This window comes from Myotis yumanensis, unplaced genomic scaffold (genome assembly GCF_028538775.1).
Source record: "Myotis yumanensis isolate MYYU_CA2020_CCGP unplaced genomic scaffold, mMyoYum1.0.hap1 SCAF_3, whole genome shotgun sequence".
Classification (NCBI taxonomy): domain Eukaryota; kingdom Metazoa; phylum Chordata; class Mammalia; order Chiroptera; family Vespertilionidae; genus Myotis; species Myotis yumanensis.
Window position 1 is genome coordinate 186,606,624 of NW_027223754.1, and position 6,448 is coordinate 186,613,071.

A 6,448-nucleotide genomic window follows, 5' to 3' on the forward strand; every position below is an offset into this window, starting at 1 on the left:
CTGTTCTCCAGAGAGTGCAAAACTGTCAAAGATCATCATGGATTGTGATGACAAGATGCGGTCTCTCTGTATCTCTCTGCCGATTTCTCTCTCTCTCTCTCTCTCTCTCTCTCTCTCTCTCTCTCTCGCTGTGTGTGTGTGTCCCACTAAGGTTGTCTAGAATGGATGCTATTTGACATCCAAGATCACATTCCAAGGTGATACACTGTCACTAGTCCACTCAGAGACTGTACTAAGTATTAAATAATGACAGCACCCAAACCCTAATCTATCATCCATCTTAGACAGGTTTGAATCCATTTACTGGCTGGGAATCAGGTTGTTTCTTAAGCCTGCTAAACCACAAGTGACCAAACCTCATATAAATACAGTAATGAGTCAATAGCCTATGACAAGTGCCTATTACTGTGGTAGCAGCAAGTTAGGAGCACATTTAGTGACATTTATGCAAAGAGCGAGGAACAATTCTGCCAGGCATAAAAGATGGAGGAAAATGGAATCAATGTGAGGATGAAATGTGGCAAAAATCAGGAGGAAGACACTGTAACATCAAAGATACTACTAAGAAAATATACATTTTATCATCATGGACAATTTTCATTTTCCCAAAGCAATCTCTTGAAGCAAGATGATAGAGTGGAAAGAATATGCTAAATTTTAAAAATAAGGGAAAGAACTCTCTATCAGAAATGTGGAAAGAAAATGTGAGCTTCATAAGCGAGAGCAGTGAGAGGCCATCTGGAAACACTGACTTCCTATTTTGACATACTGCATTGCGCACAGTAGGTGCCTCGTTTCATACGAATGGATTATGACCCCATGAGCATGCTGGAATGTGTTTTACCATTTCCCAAGCCTCTCTTTTATGAGTTAAACCTCTCTGACTAGTTGCCACAGTGTCTCCAGAAATGCGGACTTCTGTTTCTGGTGCAGCTTGTGCAGTTCTGCCTTAATTCATTACAGCCAACCATGCCTGAACGACAGGAACAAACAAGATGGACAAGTGTGGCTGTGAATGAACCATTTTACTGCAATTAGAAGTTCACGGAGAATAAATTATCCTCTAGTTCAAGCTGTCCAGCAGTAATTTTCATTAATAATAACACTTCAACAACAGTCTGCTTCCCACAGCCACAGAGAGTGCTAGAAACTTTATTATTACTCTTGAAGCAGGAGTCACATCCCAGACGGCCAGCTCAGATCGCCATATGCAGCACAGAGAGGGCTTACATGACAAAGAAGCTTGAATGCATAACTGTCCATGAAGTTCACTGGCTAGATGAGCAGGTGGAAAAAATCCAAGGATTTCTCTCCTTCCAGCTTTCACTTCTAATTTATGCTAAATTGTAAATGGTTTTTCACATTAATGAGTAAGTCCATCTTAAAGGATACTTTCCTCTCTACTTGCCTCATTGAGGACATCTTTTACTCCAGCACCCTTATTTCCTACACATGACCACAAGGTTATAGAGGATTTGTGATCCACAAAAACAGAGATTTTTGTGGATCTCTATGTCTCCACATATTTGGATTATACATATACATATACATGTAGCATGTACATATATAGCAAGAGAGAGAGTTCCGGCCAATTGTTGATGCTGGCTATTGGCTAAGAACCTCTGTGCCTCTCCATATGGGCTTCATGTGACTCTCTACAAGGGCTATTTGGGGCTTCTTTGGAGCTTGGTGGCTAGTATCCTCCAAGAAAGAAAGAAATCAGGCAGAAACCCTATTGCCTTTTATGGCCTAGCCTCAGGGGCTACATGGCATCACTTCTGTATTCTATTTGTTGAGGCAATCAGAAAGTACTGTGACCTACAGATGCAGGAAATAGGCTCCATCTCTTCAGGAGAAAGGGCGAGATGCTAGAAATTCACTTGGGACCAGAAATGTTGCTTTGGCATTTTTTTAAAGAGGAACAGATATCTGTTAGACAAACAAAGGACAGTGGCAAGAGCATTTCAAGTACCTAATGGTAGCGTAAGTAATGTAACATAAGCAAAATAGCAAAGTGTGAAAGAACACAGCTTATTCTGAGAACTGCAAGTCATTTGGACCTTCGACTAGAGCAGTTGTTTGGAACACATAATTCAAGGGCAGAATAATATGACAGACATGTTTCAAATACAATACTCACTCAAAACAGTAGAGGATAAATCAGTAGGGACTAGACAAGAGTTAGCCCAGGTTGGTGATGATCTGGAAGTGAATATTGGTAAGAGATAATGAGGTCTGAGTTAGGATGACAGTACTGTGAATGGGGAAAAGGAGGAAAATATAAAGAGATTCAAAGGCAGGATAAAAGGAAGAAACCATTTACTGAATTTCCACTGTGCATTTAATCATTTCATATAATTTTCACTAACACTATGATCTTCAAATTACTATTATCTTCAGAGTCATAAAGCATTTATACATAAAACAGACTTTAAGGAACATCTAGCCAAATTTTTATTTTATAAATGAGGAAATTTGTGCCCACAGAGGTGAAGCAACTTGTCCATAGATATATGCCTATTTAACTGGTAAAGCTTCCAGTACTTCTGACTCTAAATCTAAATTAGTAGAGTTTGGATTCTCCAAAGAATTATTAGGAAAAAGAAAAGTGTTCATAGTCAAATACTGGATTTAACTAACAATTTAGTATGGTTTGTTTAGGACTTCTCAGAAACTTTATTATGTACATTGGGAATCACTAAAAAGTGTATTTGTTACTCAGAGTTTTTTAAATTCATGTGGCCATACAATCTTTTACTCAGAGAACACTTCTCAGCACTGGTCTTCTTTGTTGTACATTGGAAATGCTGATAGGATTGTATGGACACATGAATATAGATGCAAAAAATCCTCAACAAAATACTAGCAAACCTAATCCAGCAGTACATTAAAAGAATCACTAAAACCAAATGGGATTTATCCCTGGAGTGCAAGAATAGCTCAATATATGAAAATGAATTAATTTGATACACCACATTAACAAAATAAAGGATAAAAGTCACATGGTTATCTCAATGGATTGAGAGAAAGCATGTGACAAATTTAACACTCTTCTATTAAAAAGTTCTCAACACAATAAAGGCAATATATGAAAGCCCACAGTGGTGAAAAACTGAAAGCTTTTCCTCTAAGATCAAGAACAAGACAAGGAGCCTGGCTGGCATGGCTCAGTGGTTGAGCATGGACATATGAACTAGGAGGTCACGATTTGATTCCCAGTCAGGCCATATGCGTTGCAGGCTTGATCCCCAGTGTGGGGCGTGCAGGAGGCAGCTAAACAATGATTCTCTCTCATTGATGTTTTTTATCTCTCTCTCGCTCTCCCTTCCTCTTTGAAATAAATAAAAATATATTTTTTAAAAAGAACAAGGCAAGGATGTCACTCTTGCCACTTCTATTCAACATAGTATTAGAAATCCTACCCATAGCTAGTAGACAAGATAAAGAAATAAACGGCATCCAAATGAGAAAGGAAGAAATAAAATTGTTCTCGTTTGCAGATGACAAGATCTTATATATGGAAAATCCCGAAGACTCAATAAGAAACTGTTATAACTAATAAACAAATTTAGTAAATGTTTAGCTTACAAAATTAGCAAGTAAAAATTAGTTGCATTTCTATATACTAAAAACAAACTTTCTGAAAATAAAATTGATAAACAATCCCATTTACAATAGCAACAAAAAGAATAAAATAAGAATAAACTTACTAAGGAGATGAAATACTTGTATACTTAAAACTATAAAACACTGGAGTAAATTTTAACACTGACAATGTTTGGTAATATTAAGAAATTATTGTTAATGTTTAAGTGTAATAATGGTATAGTAGTTACGTTGTTTTAAAAAAATTCTTATCCTTTGGCTATTCATATAGAAATACTGATAGATACAATGCTGAGATATCTATTTGCTTCAAAATAATTTAGAGTAATGGAAAGTGGTGAGAGTTTATCAATCAAATTTGGCCATGAGTGGATAAATATTAAAGTTGGGATTAGGTCCATCCTCACTATTTTTGTGTATCTTTGAAATATTCCATACCAAAACTTTTGTTTAAGGTGTGCCTGTTATGATAGCTTTCATAACAGGCACACCTTAAACAAAAGTTTAAGGTTCAATTGGATGTTTAACAGATGCAATTGGATGTTTAACAGATGCAAGTTTAAGGTGCAATTGGATGTTTAACATATGCAATTGGATGTTTAACAGATGATTCTTTTTTAAAAAAAAAAATCTTTATTGTTGAAAGTGAAAAGAATTTTTAGGGATAAAATAGGCAGGTTTAGGAAGTTTTAGGAATTAGGGGGTCCATGGGAGAGAACCACAGGGCTGCAAAGCTGGGAGCTGCCCAAAGGTATACATTCACAGAATAATAGATCTGCAGAAGGTATACATTTACAGAATAAAGGAAAGGAAACCACTCATTCAGAGAAGGAAGAGGAAGGCCAGAGGGAATAGAAAAACAATAAGGGAGAAGAAGAGGGGAACCTCACTCGAGATTTGAGCTCTGGATCTGCTATAGTGACCAATCAGAGGGGATATCAAGACACACAGAAACGCAGCCTTTATAAACCTTAGAAAATAAGGGACTTAGTGAGGCTCTCTCGCTCCCTCCCCATGTGGGAGTCTGTGCTTGTTTCTCAATAAATTTCCACCTTTTCCTATACCACCTTTTGTCCGTGACTTCATTCTTCAAAGCTACCTGGACAAGAACCCAGGAAGCCACCATTGTACCCTGCCCAGGGGAACAGCATGCGTTCCAGTTCAATTTTCATGTTTCAAAAGTATTATACATGTTCCCTTTATTCCCCATTGACCCCTTCTAGCCTGCCCCCTCCCTCTGCCCCATTAATAGATGAATCTTGATAATTCAGTTTTGTTTTGTTTTTCATCTCATGTTTGGAAGATCCACTGTGAAACTAAGGGAAAGGAAATAGGAAATGAAAACCATATTGAGTGTACATGTTTGCCCTAGTGAAAGAAGCTCCAGATTTCAAAACTATAGCTAAATAGTATGCCCCCAATCTAAAATAAAAGACTAGCATCTTCTCATTCCTATCTTTCCTATTGGCTGTACTGCCACATTGTGTTGCGCCCAATGTAATAAAGGGGAAATATTGTACGCACATGATGAATTTTTGTCTTGACTCTGAGAATGTGTAGTAACTCTCTGCCTTTGGTATCTGATAAAAGGAAGGCATCTGTCCAGAGGAAATACCAGTCTACTGGTATCTTCCTTGGATTTTATTCTTCATTCCTAACCAGATTTAGCTTCTATGTATAGCTGAATTGGATATGGATGAGGTTTAACAGGTGGAAATAAGTACTCTTCTTACCCCCACATGCCAATCATAAGTAGAATTACTTTAAATGTGCAAATATTTAGATTAAAGACATGGGGGCTAGAAGTATAATAGAGAAAGTAAAAATAAAGAAAGTATGCCCTAATCGGTTTTGCTCAGTGGATAGAGCATCGACCTGGGGACTGAAAGGTCCCAGGTTTGATTCTGGTCAAGGGCATGTACCTTGGTTGCAGGCACATCCCCAGTAGGGGGCATGCAGGAGGCAGCTGATGGATATTTCTAACTCTCTATCCCTCTCCCTTCCTCTCTGTAAAAAAAAATCAATAAAATATATATATTTTTAAAAAGAAAGTAAAGAATGGAGGGAGAGAAGGAGGATAACAAGAAAGGAGGAAGAAAAGAAAGAAGAAAAAGTTGACCCTTCTCAGCAGAATGCAGAACATTTCAATTTACTAAGTTTGGTGCAGATGTTCTCATAAACCCATGAAGAGTGGAGCCAATTGCCCATTAAAGATTTACCAGCCATTCCTAATCTTCACTGTGCAAAGTGTCCTTTGGAGATTTCCCTGTACTAGTTGGTGAGGATTATTTTTCCTTTCAAAGTCGTTTATGGTCACTGAGGAATCTGAACTCTAAGAAATGGATTGTTGGTTATAAAACTAAAAATTTACATATGATTACAGGCTTTGTCAGATCTCCAATTGTCCCAAAACACTCTAATAGGACCTTAAATGTGTGCAAAAAATATTTGGGGGGAGACCAACTATTGGAAAAGTTAAATAAATAACATCCTAAAACCAGATCATCCCCCTTTGTTTGGCTGTAAAAGGGACATTTACTTGGGAATAGTAGTCTTTCCCTCTTAAACCCCTGTCTTCAGATATGCAAAGATGTAGCTATGCCTAAAACACTACGTACTTCCTGTCTTCTGAGATAACTGAACTAAGAAACTCTAGAAAAACCAGTAACCCTCTGAAATGTCAAAACAGCCTGATTCAAATAGTCCAATTATTCAGTCACATTAATTATTTCAAAGATATATACTGACTGATGACATACCAAGTCCGATACCTAATAATACGAATGTGATGAAGACAGGAAGGACTTCTCAGGGGGTACACAGTCCAGGAAAGAATCAAGGA